Raw genomic sequence first — 21,092 nt, 5'->3', positions numbered from 1 at the left:
GAAGATCAGATTTAACAATTGAGTATGACTGCTGAATCATTATATTGATATTTCTTTTCAGTCTCCAATATCTTAGAGCAACTAGAAGGAAATACTTGAAATTGTGGAACTGTAACCCATATCATACATTGAAATCTGTTCTGTAGCTACTTGTTAAAATGTACTTTGAAATTTATCACTTTTTTGTAAATATGTTATATTTCACAAAAAAAGTTTTTAAAAAATCTTCCAAATAGAAATTTCTAAACCCATTGGTTTAACTGGTAAATCTTATTAAATGTTTAAGAAGGAAATAACATCAATCCCTACAATATCTTCCAGAAAATAGAAAAAGAGGGAATACGTCCCAACTCATGAGGCCCAAATTTCTCTGGTATCAAAACCAATCAAAGAGAAATAAGAAAAGAAAATCACAGATCAACATCCTTCATGGCCATAGACAGAAATTCTCAACAAAATCTAATCGAGCAATATATAAAATGAATAATACACAATGACTAAGCAGAGTTTATCCCAGGAACAAAGTCTCATTGAATGTTTGAAAATCAATTAGTGTGAAATCACATAATAGTAATCTAAAGTAGAAGAACCACGTAATCATATCAATCGATGCAAAAAAGTTATTTGACAAAATTTAATGTCCATTCATGATAATTAAAAAAAAACAAAACAGCAAACTAGGAAATAGAAGAGAACTTTTTCAACTTGTAAAAGTGCATCACCAAAAACCTACAGCTAATATTACACCAAATGGTGAAAAACTGAATGCTTTCCCCTACTGCAATATGCCAAGGATGTCCATTCTTACTACTCCAATTCAACATCATACTGCAAATCCTAGCTAATGCAATAAAGCAAGAAAAAGAAATAAAAGGCATACAGACTGGAAGAGAAGAAATAAAACTCTCCCTATTCATAAATGATTGTTTATATAGAAAATCCCAAGGAAGCTACAAAAACCTCCTAGAACTAATAACATATTTACTAAGGTTTCAGTTTACAAGGTCAACATACAAAATCAATTTATTTCTGTATACTAATAATGAATGATTGGAAACCAAAAATTTAAAACAATACCGTTTACAATTGCTCAAAATTTATATATAAGTTTAACAAAACATATACAGTATCTTTATGCTGAAAACTACAAAATACTAATGAAAGACATCAAAGAAGATTTACATAAATGGCAAGATACATTGTTTTCATGGATTGTAAGACTCAATGTAGAAAAGATGACAATATCTCCAAATTGATCTATAAATTCCATGCAATTCCAATAAAAATATCAGCAGGATATTTTGTTGCTATAGGCAAGATGATTCTAAAATTTAAATGAAAGACAAAGGAACTATAATATCCAAAATAATTCTGGAAAAAAGTAAAGTCTTAAAAAAGTGTTAAGACTTACCATATAACTATATGATCAAGAAATTGTGGTATCAGAACAGAATAGTTGAAGATTAGAGGCAGACAAATTGGCCAATTGATTTCTGGCAAAGGTAAAAAATTATTTCAATGAAGAAGCAATTGTTTTTTCAATCAATAGTACTGGAACAAATGGACATCCATATGCCAAGAGATGGGGGGAATCTTGAACTAAACTTCATAAATTACACACAAATTAATTCAAAATAGGTCATGGATTTAAACATAACATGTAAAACTATAAATTTTTTAAAAGAAAAAATAGGAGAAAAATCTTCATAACCTGGAGTAAAACAAAGAGTTCTTAACGACATTAAAAGCATAGGCCACGAAAGAAAAAAATGATTATTTGAACTTCGTCAAACTTAAAATACATTGCTCAGTTAAAGACACTGTTCAGAGAATTAAAAGACAAATATTTTCTAGACTGGGAGAAAATATTTGCAAATCACATATCTTGTATCCAGAATATATAAAGAACTCTCAAAATTCAACAGTAAGAAAATAAACAATCCACGAGGATATACAGAAGGCAAATAAGTACATGAAAGGATGCTCAACATATTATCCATTAGGGAAATGCAAATTAAAATCATGATGAAATACTACTACATATCTATTAAAATGATTAAAAAAATACTGGCAGTACTAAGTGGTAGCAATGATGTGGAGGAATTGGAACTCTCATACATTGCTAGTGGGAATACAAAATAATAGATATCAGGAAAAGCAGTTTGCCAGTTTCTTATAAAATTAAACCTACACCTACCATATGACTAAGCAATCCTACTCTCATGTATTTACCCTAGAGAAAAAACTTTTGTTCACACAAAAACCTGGACATTAATATATTGTTCATAATTGCTGAAAACTGACAACAACCCACATGTCCTTCATTAAGTGAACGGATGAACAAACTGTGGTACATCAGTGCAATGGAATACTTTGCAGAAATAAAAATAAACTATTGATACACATACATTAGATGAATCCCAAAGGCATTACGCAGAGTGAAAGAAGTCAGTTTCAAGAGGCTGCATTCTGTATGATTCCAAATTTTTGTCAAGACAAAACAATAGTGACAGGAGCTGATTAGTGGTCACTAGGTGTTAGGATGGGGGAGGGTAATGACATCAAGGGAGGTTTTTTGGGGGGCAACCAAACTGTTTTGTACTGTGCTTGTGGTGATGGTTATACAAACCTACAAATGTGTTAACCTTAATAAAACTGTACACCCAAAAAAGTCAATTTTATTCCATGTTAATTAGAAATATAAAATGAAAAGACAAAACAGATGAGCTTCCTCAATGAAGCCTTCTTTCCTTTAGTGCTTGGATTCCTCTTTATTTCTAGCCAAACTGAGTACTGGGGTAAAGCCTCTGGAATGTTTAGCTTTGTCAGGTTTTGTCTTTTGTTTAATGGAACTATTTCCCTATCTTGGCAGTTCTCCAGGTAATAAAATCAAGGACAAACAGCCTTCAACAGGAGCTAGCATTCAAAATTCAGTCACGTATTCCTAACTTCTGGGCTTTGGACCAGCAGCCAAGAATGCAAAGGTAGCCTGTGGACCAGATTTAGCCCACAGAGTTGTTATTTTGGCCTACTTGATACTTCTAAAATTTCTAATTGAAAAAAAAATTTTTTCTACTTGGTTTCCAATATATATTTTTTTAATTAGACAATTTCACATAAAACTATGAAAATATTTCTAGCTCCTTGGAAATTGGAAGCTTGGGCAACACGATGCCCTACATTCCTGAATAGCAACAATCAGAATTGAGTAGGAACTATCCCTTTGGCCCTAGCATATGATCTACACAGCTCAATGTCTAAGATTCCCTTCTCTTATACCTAACCCACAGCTTTCTTTTACTGTTACATTCCTACCTCCTGCAGGTTCCTGGTGTGACAAAAGTTACAATTCATTCCTGGTGCTGCACATTCTCAAACATATTTTCCTGAGGTGGGGAAATGTTTTCAGGTTATAATTTCTTATTTGTTTCTTAAATTTTCTTCCCACTACACATAAGCCATCACTATCGTATCATAAAGGCCATTTTTTTTTTCTCTAGTTGAGATATGGAGACTGAATATGAGACTGAAAAGAAATTAATCAAGCCCCCTATCTCCCAGAACTCTCCCCCAATTATTTCTTAGTTTAGAACATAATCTCTTCGTTAGTGTAAACTGTTGAGGCTTCAGAGCAAGAAAGATTCAGGAAACTTGTGGCCTATATCCTGGTCTACTACCTGAAACTTCAGGCCAAATGTTGAGTTCCATAAGTTGGGGTGAAATATGACAATATATTAAAATTATCAGACATCCTTACAGTTCTGATCCTGAGTCCTCCATTTTTTTCAACTACCAAGAATGTTCATGATAATGACATCACTTGGCTTTGGAGGCCCACAGGACCAGTACTCATTTCTGGGTTCTAGTTTAATGTCAGTCACTGCATCACTACCTGTGTCTTGGGGTAAATGACCTCTGCCCCCTGGCCCTCAGTTTCCCCAGTGGCAAAATGGGTGCATTAGAGGAGAGATAATTTAGTGGCATCCTTTACAATTTTAACAATCTACATGAATAGATTATTACTGTTTGGAAGGTAAGAATAACCGTTGAAGAAATTAACTTCAGTGACTAGTGTAGTATTCAAAACGAACATAAGGTGTGCATTTCAGATTAACTGCAGAAGATATTCAGGGGTTACAGTAGCAGGGGTCAGAAGGCCTTTTTGGCCTAGATGGGGCATTCACAAAGAGCCTCAAATTTAGAGTTTTAATAATACCTCCGTAACAAGTTATGGCAAAATAAATTGGAAAAAAATTATGATCAAAAATAGGATCACAACAAATTTATCATTCAAAATTATATATTTTTTCTTTCTTTCTTTTTTTTTGCATAGGCCGGCACCGGGAATCAAACCCGGGTCTCTGGCATGGCAGGCGAGAATTTTGCCATTGAGCCATTGTCGCACCACCCCAACTTTATATTTTTAATAATCCTATTATTTTAGGAATGGCACGATTACTTGACCCTATACTTTTTAGGTGTTGAAAGTGTTCATTTGTTAAATATAAGCATTTAAAATATACCTTGAATTCTGCACACTATTTTAGGATTATTTTAATTTTAAAATACTAAGAGTTTCCCAAAATGGAAAGCAGCCTAGATAGTTGCTTTACCTCTGCTGGTAAATTCCTTTACTGGGAGTTTACTCTGTACTGGCAGTTTACTAACATTCCTCTCTTATTTTTTTCTTCCTATTCTTTTTATTTTTGTTAACTCACATTACTTCTTTAATCCGCACAAGCCTATGACGTACACAGGCACTATAATTATTCCCATTTCAAGGACGAAGAAACTGGGATCTGAAGAAGTTAACAAATTGCTCCGAGTCGCAGTTTGTAAATGGTAAAGTCATCCCTTCAGTCCAAGAAATTTAATTGCCCCGGTAGAGCTCTGAGTTATTGCTAAAGTTGCCCCAGCCCTTAAGGGTCCAAATTTGACTGCGATCTAAAGCTGGCTTCAATATTAAGATCCTAATGCGGATGCAAGGAGCGACTGCACGCGATACCACACTCCCTCCCCTTCCCCTATCCCACATTCTTTTCGATTCCAAGGTAGCCCGTCTCAAACTAGGGAGAAAGGGGCACGCTGGTTCGCTGGCGCTGCGCACGTTCAGCCGCAGAGCACGGCGGGAAAGGGGCGGGGCTGGCGTAACCGTTTTGCTCCGAAGTTCCTCTGAGAAGCCTCCCGTGCGAGCGTCTCTGTGAGAAGTTAGTAAGCCTCTTTATGCGGCTCTGGTTTCGGTCTTTATTCCTGTCCAATGCCCGGGTCTTTTCGGAGAAGGGCGGAGAGTTTCCTCTGTCGGAGGGAGGATGAAGTGCCGGACTCCGGCCGGAATTCTAGGGACGGGCCCTAAGTGTGGACTCCGCCATGTGGTGGTCGGGAACTCTGGACCAGGCCCCGACTTGGGTTGTGTTTGTTGGAGTCTCTCAGCAGAGAATCGGGTTGGGAGGTGTGGGTAGGGGTCATTGCCTCCCGCTTGCACAGTTTCTCGCCGCCTACCGCTTCTGCGCCATTAGCTGGGCTTTCAGTGTTTGACTTGACCCCTCTTCGCGCGGCCTCGGTTAATTGCTAAAACATTCAACTGATCACACCTGTGGCTCTCCTTTCTTAACAAGTGGTTTTTCAGACTTAAAAAATTAACGAGACTCCTTTTGCAAACGGGGTCGTACACGGGAACTCAGTTAAAAGGAATTAAAGAAGCTCTGCAAAAGAGTATTACCCATTTTATAAGTTTGACTTGATGAATTCGGGCTTGAAATTGGGTTTAGATGATGGCTCAGTCTTTATCAGCCTTTATTTGAGTATTTTGTTTTACGGTACAGAATTGAGAATATCTTGGTTTGCATGGACTAGTGTTTGCAAACGGTAACTTTTCATCAGCTTTCTCAGGTTGCTATCTCAGGACACTTCTCAAACTGAACCGATAAGTTTGAAGTAGTAGTGGGGAATTTTTACTTTGAATTGAGTAACTAATAGCATCTGACAACAGCTTGTATTCCTCATGACGAATATATAAGACACGGAGCCCAAAAAACATAACAAGAACTACATTTAGTCTCAATAGTATCAGGGCTCCACACGTTTAGACATTCATTTCGATTATTTCCTAGGTTAAGGCAAGCGCGTTAGAGGAGTAGACACATTTGCTGAAATGATTTGCTTCTGGAGTTTTAATATAAGTAAATATATACTCCAGATTCAGTGAGAAAGTTGTAACTTTCCTAATCAGTGCCTTCGCTGCAAGGATTGAGTTATATTCACCCAGACGTCAGGAAAAGCTATTTTTTCATGGTCTGTGTTAACCTTAACACAAGTTAATGCTTCAGAGGTCTCCAAAATGCTTAACGTTTGATATATAGTACAGTTGAGTATATCTAATATTTTAAAAGTTTTTAGAGTAAATTTTCATTTTGAAAATGGAGTGTAAATGAAAGTTTGTTGAACCCCAAAAACAGTTTGAAAGCTACTGACTTGTAAGATTAAGTTCAGTTTCTTTGGTGTTTCTTCAATCTTCCTCAAGATCCTTCCTGATCTGACCTATGTTTGCTTTTCCAGCTTCATCTTCTCCTAGCACTCTCTTGTTTTATTTGCAACAATAACTCCACTCCTTCTAGCATATTTTTGTGTTTTGGGTTATGTTGTCCCTATGCCTGGAATATCTCCCATTAATGCTTGGTACATGCACTTTAAAACCTAACTCAAATTCCCTTCCAGAAAACTTTTATCAACTTCTCCCTCTTTTCTGCTTTGTAACTTGTATATCCTTAGCTTTTTGCACTTAACCTTAGAGAGCATTATGAGGGTTAGGACTACCAAGCAATTCTCATATCCTAGGTACCTCATAAATGGTGGCTCCCTGTTGCCTACAGAATGAAGCGGTGTTTTAGTTTGGTTTGAGAAGCATTTAGCTACCTGCCTTTGTCCATCCCATCAAGATAGTAAAAGAGCTTGCAGAAATCTGAATAAAACAAACATTTGCGAAGTGTAATATATATTAAGAAGTAGCCATACTGCAAAGAAATGAAAGCCTTATTAAAGATTTGGGAAGTAGTTAGAAACCATACAGAGCGATTAATTTCTGCTCAAAGGTGGGAATTCACGGACGGGAAGTCAGAATGCTCTGAGGAAGATGTGACATTTAAGTCTTAAAGGATGCTTAGGATTTTACCAGCCCAAAACCTCCCAGCCGAAGACATGATCTTAATTTATGGCTTGTTTGCTCTTCCTCTAATGCTTCTTCATACCTAACTCTTGTGGATGGTATCCTGTCCCCTTGTTAAATTTAGACACGTTCATGACTTGTAGTTGGTTATTGAAATGGAAATGTACGTTCTTTTGCCAATCTTAGGTGTAGGCTCATGGCCTTTCCTTTGCGTATGAAGCTAAAAATATAGTTATTTGTTCTTTTATCTTAAACCAAACCCGTAACAGATTGGTTAAAATGCTCCATTTCAGTTTCTTTAAAAGAAAAGTAAGAAATTAAAGACACTTTCAAAACATTTGGAGTACAAAGTCTTTTTGGAGTTTTATGATTTTTATCTAGTCTTCTATAATTGTCTTACCCCTAATTCTTAGTTTTTATTTTTTTTTTTAATTTTTTTACTTTGTGTGCTGTATGGCACGGTCACATCTCATTTTTCCATGTGAGTATCCGGTTATAGCAGCATCGTTTGTTCAATTTTTGTTTTTTGTTTGTTTTGCTTGTTTTTTTGGGGGGGAGAAGTGCATGGCCTGGGAATCAAACGGGGTCTCCCTAATGGCAGGTGACAGTTCTACCACTGAACTACCCTTGCACTCCCTTGTTTTAATTATTTTTAATGGCTCTTCTTATTCTTTTCCAAGCATTAGTTTTCAGTGAAACAGGTATTTCTTTTTGGTTAACATTTCAAGTATGTTAAATAAAAATCAGTTAAGAAAACCTCTGACAGAATTCAACATATATAAATATAGTGCCCCCCCCCAATAAATAAGATCATTGTATTGTTCTACAAGTTGCTTTTCCCAGTTAATAATAGATCAAGATGCCCCTCCAGGGCAATATATTCCAAACCAAACAGCACAGTTTTCTGTGCTATAGATAAAACCCAAATTTATTGAACTCCTCTTTATTTATGAACATTTAAGTTTTTACAGCTAACAGTGCTGCAGGAAAAATTGTACATATGCATCACTATGTACATTTTCAAGTATTTCTATAGGATCAGTTTCTAGAAGTACCTAGTCAAAGTACCACATTTAAAATTTTGGTAGAGATGCCAAATTGTCTTCCAGAAAGCTGAACCAATTTATATTCTAATTAACAGGGTATGCGTGGGAGTGCTCATGTTGCTATATCTTGCCAACATTATATTGTTATATTGCTAGTTTGCTAGCTGCGGGAATGCAATATACCAGAAACTGAATGGCTTTTAAAAGGGGGAATTTATTAAGTTGCTAGTTTACAGTTCGTTGAGGAAATGTCCCAATTAAAACAAGTCTGTAGAACTGTCCAATCTAAGGCATCCAGGGAAAGATACCTTGATTTAAGAAGGCCGATGAAGTTCAGGGTTTCTCTCTGAAGTGAAAAGGCACGTGACGGACACAGGGTTTCTCTCTCTCCACTGGAAGGGCACATGGCGAACACAGCGTCATCTGCTAGCTTCCTCTCCAGCTCCCTGGGAGTCGTTTTCCTTCTTCATCTCCAAGAGTCATTGACTGGTGGACTCTCTGCTTCATGGTTCTGTGGAGTTCTCTGTTGTAGCTTTCTGGTGGTTCTGTCGTTCTCTGTTCTCTGTGAATCTCCAGCTTTCTCCAAAATGTTTCCTCTCTTATAGGATTCTAGTAAACTAATCAAGACCCACCCAAATGGGTGGAGACAGGTCTCCACCTAATCCAGTTTAACAGCCACTCTTGACTGGGTCACATCTTCAGGGAGATGATCTAATTACAGTTTCAAACATACAATACTGACTAGGGATTACAAGAAACAACGGCCTTTACAAAAATGGGATTAGGATTAAAACATGGCTTTTCAAGGGTACATACATCCTTTCAAACTGGCACATATATGTTAGCAGTCTTTTTGAAAGATTTTTCTCTTTTCATTGACGTGTGGGTATGTACGTAAAGCGCACAAATCTCAAGTATTCAACTAGATGACTCTTTATGTAGTATGTATATGCCCTTATAACCACCATCCAGATCAAGATATACAACATTTCCAGCACCCCAGAAAGCTTCCTCATGGTCCTTCCTAGTAAATATCCCCTTCTTTGACCTCTGTTATCATACATCAGTTTTGCCTGTTTTTAATCTTCATGTAATTGGATTCATACAATAACTGGCTTCTTTTGTTCAACATTATCTTTGTGAAATTCATCCATATTGTTGTGTAGCATTAATTCATTCTTTTTTGTTGCTGTGCAGTATTCCGTTGTATGATATACCGCAATTTTTATATGCATTCCATTATATCCATCCTATCATTAATAGATAGTTGGATTGTTTCAGGTTTTGACTCTTACAAATAAAGTTGCTATGAACATTCTTTCACACATCTTTCTGTAGACATAAGCACTCATTTGTTATATATCCAGGAATGTAGTATCCTGGGTCATATATATGTTTAGCTTTAGAAGATACTGCCAAACAATCTTTCAGAATGATTGTTATCACTTTATATTTCCATTAGCAGTGTATGCTTCACAACTTCACAAACATTTGGTATTGTCAGTTCTTTTAATTTTAGCCATTCAATAGTATCCTGTGGTTTTTATTTGCATTTCCTCTGAAGGCTAATGAAATGGAGCACTTTTTCATGTTTATTGGCCATTCTTATATCCTCTTTTATGAAATGCCTGTTCAAGTCTTTGGCCAATTTTGTTCAATTGGATTTATGTCTTATTGATTTGTTGGGATTTACATATTCTGCATATAAATTCTTTGTTGGAGATATAGATATTTTTTGCCTTCTCATTTTTTAATGTTTTTTTATTAATTAATGGAAAAAAAGAAATTAACCCAACATTTAGAAATCATACCATTCTACATATGCAATCAGTAATTCTTAACATCATCACATAGATGCATGATCATCGTTTCTTAGTACATTTGCATCGGTTTAGAAGAACTAGCAACACAACCGAAAAAGATATAGAATGTTAATATAGAGAAAAAAATAAAAGTAATAATAGTAAAAACAAAACAAAAACCTATAGCTCGGATGCAGCTTCATTCAGTGTTTTAACATGATTACTTTACAATTAGGTATTATTGGGCTGTCCATTTTTGAGTTTTTGTATCTAGTCCTGTTGCACAGTCTGTATCCCTTCAGCTCCAATTACCCATTATCTTACCCTGTTTCTAAGTCCTGCTGAACTCTGTTACCAATGACATATTCCAAGTTTATTCTCGAATGTCGATTCACATCATTGGGACCATACAGTATTTGTCTTTTAGTTTTTGGCTAGACTCACTCAGCATAATGTTCTCTAGGTCCATCCATGTTATTACATGCTTCATAAGTTTATCCTGTCTTAAAGCTGCATAATATTCCATCGTATGTATATACCACAGTTTGTTTAGCCACTCGTCTGTTGATGGACATTTTGGCTGTTTCCATCTCTTTGCAATTGTAAATAACGCTGCTATAAACATTGGTGTGCAAATGTCCGTTTGAATTTTTGCCCTTAATTCCTTTGAGTAGATTCCCAGCAATGGTATTGCTGGGTCGTATGGCAATTCTATATTCAGCTTTTTGAGGAACCGCCAAACTGCCTTCCACAGTGGTTGCACCATTTGACATTCCCACCAACAGTGGATGAGCGTGCCTCTTTCACCGCATCCTCTCCAGCACTTGTCATTTTCTGTTTTGTTGATAATGGCCATTCTGGTGGGTGTGAGATGATATCTCATTGTGGTTTTGATTTGCATTTCTCTAATGGCCAGGGACATTGAGCATCTCTTCATGTGCCTTTTGGCCATTTGTATTTCCTCCCCTGAGAGGTGTCTATTCAAGTCTTTTTCCCATTTTGTAATTGGGTTGGCTGTCTTTTGTTGTTGAGTTCAACAATCTCTTTATAAATTCTGGATACTAGACCTTTATCTGATATGTCATTTCCAAATATTGTTTCCCATTGTGTAGGCTGTCTTTCTACTTTCTTTTTTATACTTTTTTTTTATTAATTAAAAAAGAATTAACAAAACAATTAGAAATCATTCCATTCTACATGTACAATCAGTAATTCTTAATAACATCACATAGTTGCATATTCATCATTTCTTAGTACATTTGCATCGATTTAGAAAAAGAAATAAAAAGACAACAGAATAAGAATTAAAACAATAATAGAAAGAAAAAAAACAAAAAACAAAAAACTTATACCTCACATGCAGCTTCATTCAGTGTTTTAACATAATTGCATTACAATTGGGTAGTATTGTGCTGTCCATTTCTGAGTTTTTATATCAAGTCCCATTGTACAGTCTGTATCCCTTCAGCTCCAATTACCCATTCTCTTTTTTTTTTTTTTAATTAATGGAAAAAAAGAAATTAACCCAACATTTAGAGATCATACCATTCTACATATGCAATCAGTAATTCTTAACATCATCACATAGATGCATGATCATCATTTCTTAGTACATTTGCATTGGTTTAGAAGAACTAGCAACATAACCGAAAAAGATATAGAATGTTAATATAGAGAAAAAAATAAAAGTAATAATAGTAAAATCAAAACAAAACAAAACAAAACAAAAACCTATAGCTCGCATGCAGCTTCATTCAGTGTTTTAACAAGATTACTTTACAATTAGGTATTATTGTGCTGTCCATTTTTGAGTTTTTGTATCTAGTCCTGTTACACCGTCTGTATCCCTTCAACTCCAATTGGCCATTATCTTACCCTGTTTCTACCTCCTGCTGGACTCTGATATCAAGGACATATTCCAAATTTATTCTCGAATGTCTGTTCACATCAGTGGGACCATACAGTATTTGTCCTTTAGTTTTTGGCTAGACTCACTCAGCATAATGTTCTCTAGGTCCATCCATGTTATTACATGCTTCATAAGTTTATCCTGTCTTAAAGCTGCATAGTATTCCATCGTATGTATATACCACAGTTTGTTTAGCCACTCTTCTGTTGATGGAGATTTCGGCTGTTTCCATCTCTTTGCAATTGTAAATAACGCTGCTATAAACATTGGTGTGCAAATGTCCGTTTGTGTCTTTGCCCTTAAGTCCTTTGAGTATATTCCCAGCAATGGTATTGCTGGGTCGTATGGCAATTCTATATTCAGCTTTTTGAGGAACCGCCAAACTGCCTTCCACAGTGGTTGCACCATTTGACATTCCCACCAACAGTGGATAAGTGTGCCTCTTTCTCCGCATCCTCTCCAGCACTTGTCATTTTCTGTTTTGTTGATAATGGCCATTCTGGTGGGTGTGAGATGATATCTCATTGTGGTTTTGATTTGCATTTCTCTAATGGCCAGGGACATTGAGCATCTCTTCATGTGCCTTTTGGCCATTTGTATTTCCTCTTCTGATAGGTGTCTGTTCAAGTCTTTTTCCCATTTTGTAATTGGGTTGGCTGTCTTTTTGTTGTTGAGATGAACAATCTCTTTATAAATTCTGGATACTAGACCTTTATCTGATATATCATTTCCAAATATTGTCTCCCATTGTGTAGGCTGTCTTTCTACTTTCTTGATGAAGTTCTTTGATGCACAAAAGTGTTTAATTTTGAGGAGCTCCCATTTATTTATTTCCTTCTTCAGTGTTCTTGCTTTAGGTTTAAGGTCCGTAAAACCACCTCCAGTTGTAAGATCCATAAGATATCTCCCAACATTTTCCTCTAACTGTTTTATGGTCTTAGACCTAATGTTTAGATCTTTGATCCATTTTGAGTTAACTTTTGTATAGGGTGTGAGAGATGGGTCTTCTTTCATTCTTTTGCATATGGATATCCAGTTCTCTAGGCACCATTTATTGAAGAGACTGTTCTGTCCCAGGTGAGTTGGCTTGACTGCCTTATCAAAGATCAAATGTCCATAGATGAGAGGGTCTATATCTGAGCACTCTATTCGATTCCATTGGTCAATATATCTATCTTTATGCCAATACCATGCTGTTTTGACCACTGTGGCTTCATAATATGCCTTAAAGTCAGGCAGCGCGAGACCTCCAGCTTTGTTTTTTTTCCTCAAGATGTTTTTAGCAATTTGGGGCACGCTGCCCTTCCAGATAAATTTGCTTATTGGTTTTTCTATTTCTGAAAAATAAGTTGTTGGGATTTTGATTGGTATTGCATTGAATCTGTAAATCAATTTAGGTAGGATTGACATCTTAACTATATTTAGTCTTCAATCCATGAACACGGTATGCCCTTCCATCTATTTAGGTCTTCTGTGATTTCTTTTAGCAGTTTTTTGTAGTTTTCTTTATATAGGTTTTTGTCTCTTTAGTTAAATTTATTCCTAGGTATTTTATTCTTTTAGTTGCAATTGTAAATGGGATTCGTTTCTTGATTTCCCCCTCTGCTTGTTCATTGCTAGTGTATAGAAATGCTACAGATTTTTGAATGTTGATCTTGTAACCTGCTACTTTGCTGTACTCATTTATTAGCTCTAGTAGTTTTGTTGTGGATTTTTCAGGGTTTCCGACGTATAGTATCATATCGTCTGCAAACAGTGCTAGTTTTACTTCTTCTTTTCCAATTTTGATGCCTTGTATTTCTTTTTCTTGTCTAATTGCTCTGGCTAGAACCTCCAACACAATGTTGAATAATAGTGGTGATAGTGGACATCCTTGTCTTGTTCCTGATCTTAGGGGGAAAGTTTGCAATTTTTCCCCATTGAGGATGATATTAGCTGTGGGTTTTTCATATATTCCCTCTATCATTTTAAGGAAGTTCCCTTGTATTCCTATCTTTTGAAGTGTTTACAACAGGAAAGGATGTTGAATCTTGTCAAATGCCTTCTCTGCATCAATTGAGATGATCATGTGATTTTTCTGCTTTGATTTGTTGATATGGTGTATTACATTAATTGATTTTCTTATGTTGAACCATCCTTGCATACCTGGGATGAATCCTACTTGGTCATGATGTATAATTCTTTTAATGTGTTGTTGGATACGATTTGCTAGAATTTTATTGAGGATTTTTGCATCTATATTCATTAGAGAGATTGGTCTGTAGTTTTCTTTTTTTGTAATATCTTTGCCTGGTTTTGGTATGAGGGTGATGTTGGCTTCATAGAATGAATTAGGTAGTTTTCCCTCCGCTTCGATTTTTTTGAAGAGTTTGAGGAGAGTTGGTACTAATTCTTTCTGGAATGTTTGATAGAATTCACATGTGAAGCCGTCTGGTCCTGGACTTTTCTTTTTAGGAAGCTTTTGAATGACTGATTCAATTTCTTTACTTGTGATTGGTTTGTTGAAGTCATCTATGTCTTCTTGAGTCAAAGTTGGTTGTTCCTGTCTTTCCAGGAACCTGTCCATTTCCTCTTAATTGTTGTATTTATTGGCGTAAAGTTGTTCATAGTATCCTGTTATTACCTCTTTTATTTCTGTGAGGTCAGTAGTTATGTCTCCTCTTCCATTTCTGATCTTATTTATTTGCATCCTCTCTCTTCTTCTTTTTGTCAATCTTGCTAAGGGCCCATCAATCTTATTAATTTTCTCATAGAACCAACTTCTGGCCTCATTGATTTTCTCTATTGTTTTCATGTTTTCAATTTCATTTATTTCTGCTCTGATCTTTATTATTTCTTTCCTTTTGCTTGCTTTGGGATTAGTTTGCTGTTCTTTCTCCAGTTCTTCCAAGTGGACAGTTAATTCCTGCATTTTTGCCTTTTCTTCTTTTCTGATATAGGCATTTAGGGCAATAAATTTCCCTCTTAGCACTGCCTTTGCTGCGTCCCATAAGTTTTTTTATGTTGTGTTTTCATTTTCATTCGCCTAGAGGTATTTGCTAATTTCTCTAGCAATTTCTTCTTTGACCCACTCGTTGTTTAGGAGTGTGTTGTTGAGCCTCCACGTATTTGTGAATTTTCTGGCACTCCGCCTATTTTTTTTTTTTTTTAATAATGCAAGCCCTTGCATGGCAATCCAAATTTATTGAACTACTGATGCTAAGTTATACAAAATTGCACCACTTTAATTAAGGCTTTTAGTTTACATTTGGCCACCTCAAAGTAGTTGTAACATTAGGTTGTTCAATTTAAATACTGTGGCTCCCCGTTGGATAGACGAACAATCTTTACACCCAAACATTAATGCGTACAAAGCAACAAGGCATTGTTAAATAAAACAGCAGTAGTTACTGCAAATTAGGCCTTGTGACCAATTACACATGATTAAAATTACTTCCCACATCTACAGTACTCGTCCACCATTTAACATCTCAACCAAACGTTACACATGTGAAACAATCATTAACAGGCAAAAATACTAAACCTGTATATTTGGTATTGCAAATACACTTATGCATGAGCAAGCAAGGGGTTCACAGTGAGAATCTACAGCTGCAGAAGCCTGAAAATGATTTACAAAAAAATTGTTAAATCATTAAAAAATTGTTTGAAAATATACACTTCTTGTTGTAGACCCCCACTGTACACACAACTATAAACATTGTTCCCTATGTAAACAAAAAAGGAAACATATAATAAGAGATTTGAAAAGTCTGGACATTTCCTTCCCAACAGATATTAAAGGCACTGTCTTTAATCTAAGACATTTTACTGAAAGGACTATCATATTTTAAAGACAAGATCACTGTCTCCACAGGTTTTTCAAAAATTAAGAAAACTATATAGCTGCGTTAATCAAAAGCACTTATTTTGTACAATACAATGATAATGACCTTGAATTTCTTAAAAAAAAAATTACAATAAGCTACAAGTATCAAAGAAGCGAAGTTATCTGGAGTAGTCTATATAGGAGCTCTTTGGACTTTCTTTTATTAAGCTAAAATAGTGGTGCTTTTAGGGTTTACATTATTGTACTCTCCAATACAAAGTTTATGGGATGTGTTAAAGTATACAGTACACCATTTTCATACATGTACAGCATTGGTGGATGAAGAATGTCTCTTAATAAGCAGTAATACTGGATGTAGCCTCTGGTTTTACCGGTTGCATACTCTAGGACTATTATATAAGTAAAAATCTCTCTTGTGATACTGGAAAGTGTTTAGAATGTGCAAACTGATGTAGTAGCTTTCATCCGCCTCTTAAAGGGTACCACCACAGGAAAGTCCATTTAAGATGTTGGTAGGTTTAACAAAGTTGGAATGCTGGCACTGTTGAATTGGGCAACAGTTCTTCAGACCTGGCTCAGAGCTACAATGCATTTAGTATATTAAAGCAGCTGACATGATGTCTTTTTGCAGGCCTTCCCAGGCACTGGAGTTTTTCTGTTAATTTGCCGTACTAGGTCATAAAAGATCTCATTAACATTAATTTTTGATTTTGCAGAAGATTCTAAGAATGCACAGTTGTTCCACTGTCTTGCTAGATTTTGACCTTGCTCCTTTCCTACAACTCTTTCGTCCTCCAAGTCACACTTATTACCAACCAGAATCATTGGAACATCATCAGTGTCTTTTACTCGAAGAATCTGTTCTCTCAGATCTTGTAAATCATTAAATGTGGACTGTGCTGTGATGGAATAAACTAATGCAAAGCCTTGTCCATTTTTCATGTACAAATCCCTCATTGCTGTAAATTGCTCCGTTCCTGCAGTATCCAAGATTTTGAGCATACACTGTTGTGCATCTACTTCAACTTGCTTTCTATAAGAATCTTCTATTGTAGGATCATATTTTTCAACAAAAATTCCTTGAACAAACTGCACGGTCAGAGCAGACTTTCCAACACCTCCTGAGCCAAGAACGACTAGCTTATACTCATGCATGGTGTGAAGTTGTTGTCAAAATCTAGTACCTCTCGCGCTGTCACCGGTCTGCGCAGCCAGTGTCTCCTCGCGCCTCGCGCTCCCTCTGGGTCGCTGCTCCCAGCACCACGGCTGTACTGCCGATACCGCCGCCGCTCCGGCTGGTTACACGCCTGACTCTGCCACTCAGCCTATTATTGATTTCCAACTTCATTCCTTTATGATCCGAGAAAGTGTTGTGTATGATTTCAATCTTCTTAAATTTAAGACTTGCTTTGTGACCCAGCATATGGTCTATCTTTGAGAATGATCCATGAGCACTTGAGAAAAAGGTGTATCCTGCTGTTGTGGGATGTAATGTCCTATAAATGTCTGTTAAGTCTAGCTCATTTATAGTAATATTCAGATTCTCTATTTCTTTATTGATCCTCTGTCTAGATGTTCTGTCCATTGATGAGAGTGGTGAATTGAAGTCTCCAACTATTATGGTATATGAGTCTATTTCCCTTTTCAGTGTTTGCAGTGTATTCCTCATGTATTTTGGGGCATTCTGGTTCGGTGCGTAAATATTTATGATTGTTATGTCTTCTTGTTTAATTGTTCCTTTTATTAGTATATAGTGTCCTTCTTTGTCTCTTTTAACTGTTTTACATTTGAAGTCTAATTTGCTGGATATTAGTATAGCCACTCCTGCTCTTTTCTGGTTGTTATTTGCATGAAATATCTTTTCCCAACCTTTCACTTTCAACCTATGTTTATCTTTGGGTCTAAGATGTGTTTCCTGTAGACAGCATATAGAAGGATCCTGTTTTTTAATCCATTCTGCCAATCTATGTCTTTTGATTGGGGAATTCAGTCCATTGACATTTAGTGTTATTACTGTTTGGATAATATTTTCCTCTACCATTTTTCCTTTTGTATTATATATATCATATCTGATTTTCCTTCTTTCTACACTCTTCTCCATACCTCTCTCTTCTGTCTTTTTGTGTCTGACTCTAGTGCTCCCTTTAGTATTTCTTGCAGAGCTGGTCTCTTGGTCACAAATTCTCTCAGTGACTTTTTGTCAGAATGTTTTAATTTCTCCCTCATTTTTGAAGGATAATTTTGCTGGATATAGGAGTCTTGGTTGGCAGTTTTTCTCTTTTAGTAATTTAAATATATCATCCCACTGTCTTCTAGCTTCCATGGTTTCTGCTGAGAAATCTACACATAGTCTTATTGGGTCTCCCTTGTATGTGATGGATTGTTTTTCTCTTGCTGCTTTCAAGATCCTCTCTTTCTCTTTGACCTCTGACATTCTAACTAGTAAGTGTCTTGGAGAACGCCTATTTGGGTCTAATCTCTTTGGGGTGCGCTGTACTTCTTGGATCTGTAATTTTAGGTCTTTCATAAGAGTTGGGAAATTTTCAGTGATAATTTCTTCCATTAGTTTTTCTCCTCCTTTTCCCTTCTCTTCTCCTTCTGGGACACCCACAACACGTATATTTGTGCGGTTCATATTGTCCTTGAGTTCCCTGATACCCTGTTCAAATTTTTCCATTCTTTTCCCAATAGTTTCTGTTTCTTTTTGGAATTCAGATGTTCCATCCTCCAAATCGCTAATTCTATTTTCTGTCTCTTTAAATCTGTCATTGTAGGTATCCATTGTTTTTTCCATCTTTTCTACTTTATCCTTCACTTCCATAAGTTCTGTGATTTGTTTTTTCAGTTTTTCTATTTCTTCTTTTTGTTCAGCCCATGTCTTCTTCATGTCCTCCCTCAATTTATCGATTTCATTTTTGAAGAGGTTTTCCATTTCTGTTCGTATATTCAGCATTAGTTGTCTCAGCTCTTGTATCTCATTTGAACTATTGGTTTGTTCCTTTGACTGGGCCATATTCTCAATCTTCTGAGCATGGACCTTATCTTCTGCTGCTGGCGTCTGGGCATTTAGTCAGATTTCCCTGGGTGTCGGACCCAACAAGGTTGTAAGATTTTTCTGTGAAATCTCTGGGTTCTGTTTTTCTTATCCTGCCCAGTAGGTGGCGCTCGTGGCACACGTTTGTCTCACGTGTTTGGAAGGGATCCCCCCGGTCACCAATCTCCGTGGCCTGGGGATTTCCGATCCAATTCTCTCAGTTGGTTCGGGGGGGCCGCGCATCGTGGGGGCGCCAGCCGCCGCGGCTTGAGCGGACCCTGTGACTCCTTTATTAATTCCCCTATTGGTGTTTGGTTGGACCCAGTCCCTGCCACTGTCGGAAATTCCCTCCTCTCCCTGGAGGGGTGTCAGTCGCTGGCCGCAGCGGGCCCGGGGAATTCGCCACCGGACCAGGAAGTCGCCCGCGGGGGAGGGCGTCAGTCACTGGCCGCGCGGCCTGGGGAATTCGCCACCGGACAAGGAAGCCGCCCGCGGGGGAGGGCCACCGCGGCTTGGGTAGCCCTCTGATCCAAGACTCGTAGCCGATCCAGGAAGCCGCCCACAAAAGAGGGGCGCCGGCCGCCGTGGCTTGGGAAACTTGCCTCTCTGAGACTCTCAGCCGGCCTGGGAAGGAGGGAGGGAGGAGCTCCGGCTGCCACAGCTGCCGCTGCTCGGGAAATCGCGCGCCGCTCGGGAAATCGCGCGCCGCTCGGGGATCTCACCGCAGCCGAGTCTCGCAGTCAGACTAGCCAGTCCAGACTGGGGTACGCTGTGTGTCCATTCCCTGCCATGGCCCCGGGAGCTGTTCTGCACTGTTTCTGTTCACCTAGTAGTTGCTCTGGAGGAGGAACTTAGACGCACGTACCTTACTAAGCCACCATCTTCTTAATGTTTTTTAATAAGCTGAGTAAAAGTTTTTTATTTTAATGACGTTCAGTTTACTATTATTTTCTCTTATGGTTATTAAAATTTGTATCTTGTTTAAGAAGTCTTTGCCTATTCCAAGGTCATAAAGATATTGTCCTGTGTTTTTCCTAAACATTTTATTGTTTAATCTTTCTTATTTAGGTCTATGATCTTACTTAATATTTATGTGGTATGAGGTAGGGACAAAGGTTCTTCTTTTTTTGAAATACGGATCCTAATTGGTCTAACATCCACTCATGAAAAGCCTTTCCCCACAGAATTACAGTGACACTTTTGTTTAAAAATCGGTAACTGTGTGTCTCTGTTTCATTACTCATTCTATTTTTATTCTTGTATCAATATCAGACTGTTTTAATTACTGTAATTTTATCATAAATTCTTCAGTTTCTTTGAGATTGTCTTGGCTATTATAGGTTCTTTGCGTTTCTGTGCACATTTTACAGTCATTTTACAAGTTCCACAAAACCCCTGCTGGATTTTTTATTGGGATTTTGATCTGCAGCTTCATGTGGGGAAAATTGGCATGTTAATATTGTCTTTCAACAATAAGCATGGTATATCTCTCCATTTTTCAGAGCAGGGTTTTGTTTTTATGTATAGGTCTTGACATCTTTCTGTCTTTGATGTTTATGATGCTATTGGAAATGGTTATTTTTTAAATTTTATTTTCAAATTGTTCTCATACAAAGATAGATGATTGAATTTTGAATATTGACCTTTTTAAATTTACTTAATAATTCTAGTAGTTACTTTGAGATTCTTTTGGAGCTTCTATATGTACAATCATGTCATCGATGAATAATAACAGTTTTACCACTTTTTCAAGATTTATGTTTTTTCTTTTTCTTTTACTTTTTTGTTTCATTTACCTGTCTAAAACTTGTAGTACAATATTGAAGAAAAATGAGAGAGAAGATTCTAAAATACTGACTTTTTATCCTGTGAGCCTGCTAACTTCACTTTTTAGTAGTTTTGGGGAGTGGAGAGGGAGAGGAGATTCCTTAGGGTTTTTTCCAAGCTCAGTTTGTCTGTGTACCACAAACCAGTTTGTGTACAACCAGTCTGTGTACAAACCAGTTTGTCTGTGTGCTGTGTACCACAGTAGTACCACAGTACTACTTCTTCCTTTCCAATCTTCATGTCAAATTTCTACCTAGTATTTCACTTTAACCTAAAGAATTTCCTTTAGCATTTCGACAGTGTACATTTGCTTGTGACTAATTCTTGCGTTTTCATTTATCTGAAAATGTCTTTATTTTTCGTTCATTTTTGGAGGATTTTTTATTGGGTATAGAATTTAAGATAGATTTTTTTTTTCCTAGCACTTTAAAGGTCTTCCTTTGCCTTCCACCCTCCATCATTATTAACAAGAAAACCGTTTTC

The 21,092-nt window shown here is 36.8% G+C and overlaps 1 protein-coding gene and 2 pseudogenes across 5 annotated transcripts in view; 2 read left to right on the top strand and 1 right to left on the bottom strand.

Annotated features, from left to right (window-relative positions):
* Positions 1-5,204, top strand: part of LOC143658304 (eukaryotic translation initiation factor 2-alpha kinase 3-like) — a 43,519-nt pseudogene extending 38,315 nt beyond the window's left edge.
* ZMYM1 (zinc finger MYM-type containing 1) overlaps positions 5,120-21,092 on the top strand; it is a 39,474-nt gene continuing 23,501 nt past the window's right edge. For all 5 annotated transcript variants that reach the window (XR_013171101.1, XR_013171102.1, XM_077150368.1 and 2 more), the window contains exon 1: positions 5,120-5,207. The gene's annotated coding sequence lies outside the window, so the exon portion shown is untranslated. The remainder of the gene's footprint in view (positions 5,208-21,092) is intronic.
* LOC143674527 (ras-related protein Rap-1b pseudogene) lies at positions 15,863-16,980 on the bottom strand (annotated as a pseudogene).

This window comes from Tamandua tetradactyla, chromosome 2, assembly GCF_023851605.1.
Source record: "Tamandua tetradactyla isolate mTamTet1 chromosome 2, mTamTet1.pri, whole genome shotgun sequence".
NCBI lineage: Eukaryota > Metazoa > Chordata > Mammalia > Pilosa > Myrmecophagidae > Tamandua > Tamandua tetradactyla.
Note: the sequence above shows the minus strand (reverse complement) of the source record. Positions and strands in the feature narration are given on the sequence as shown.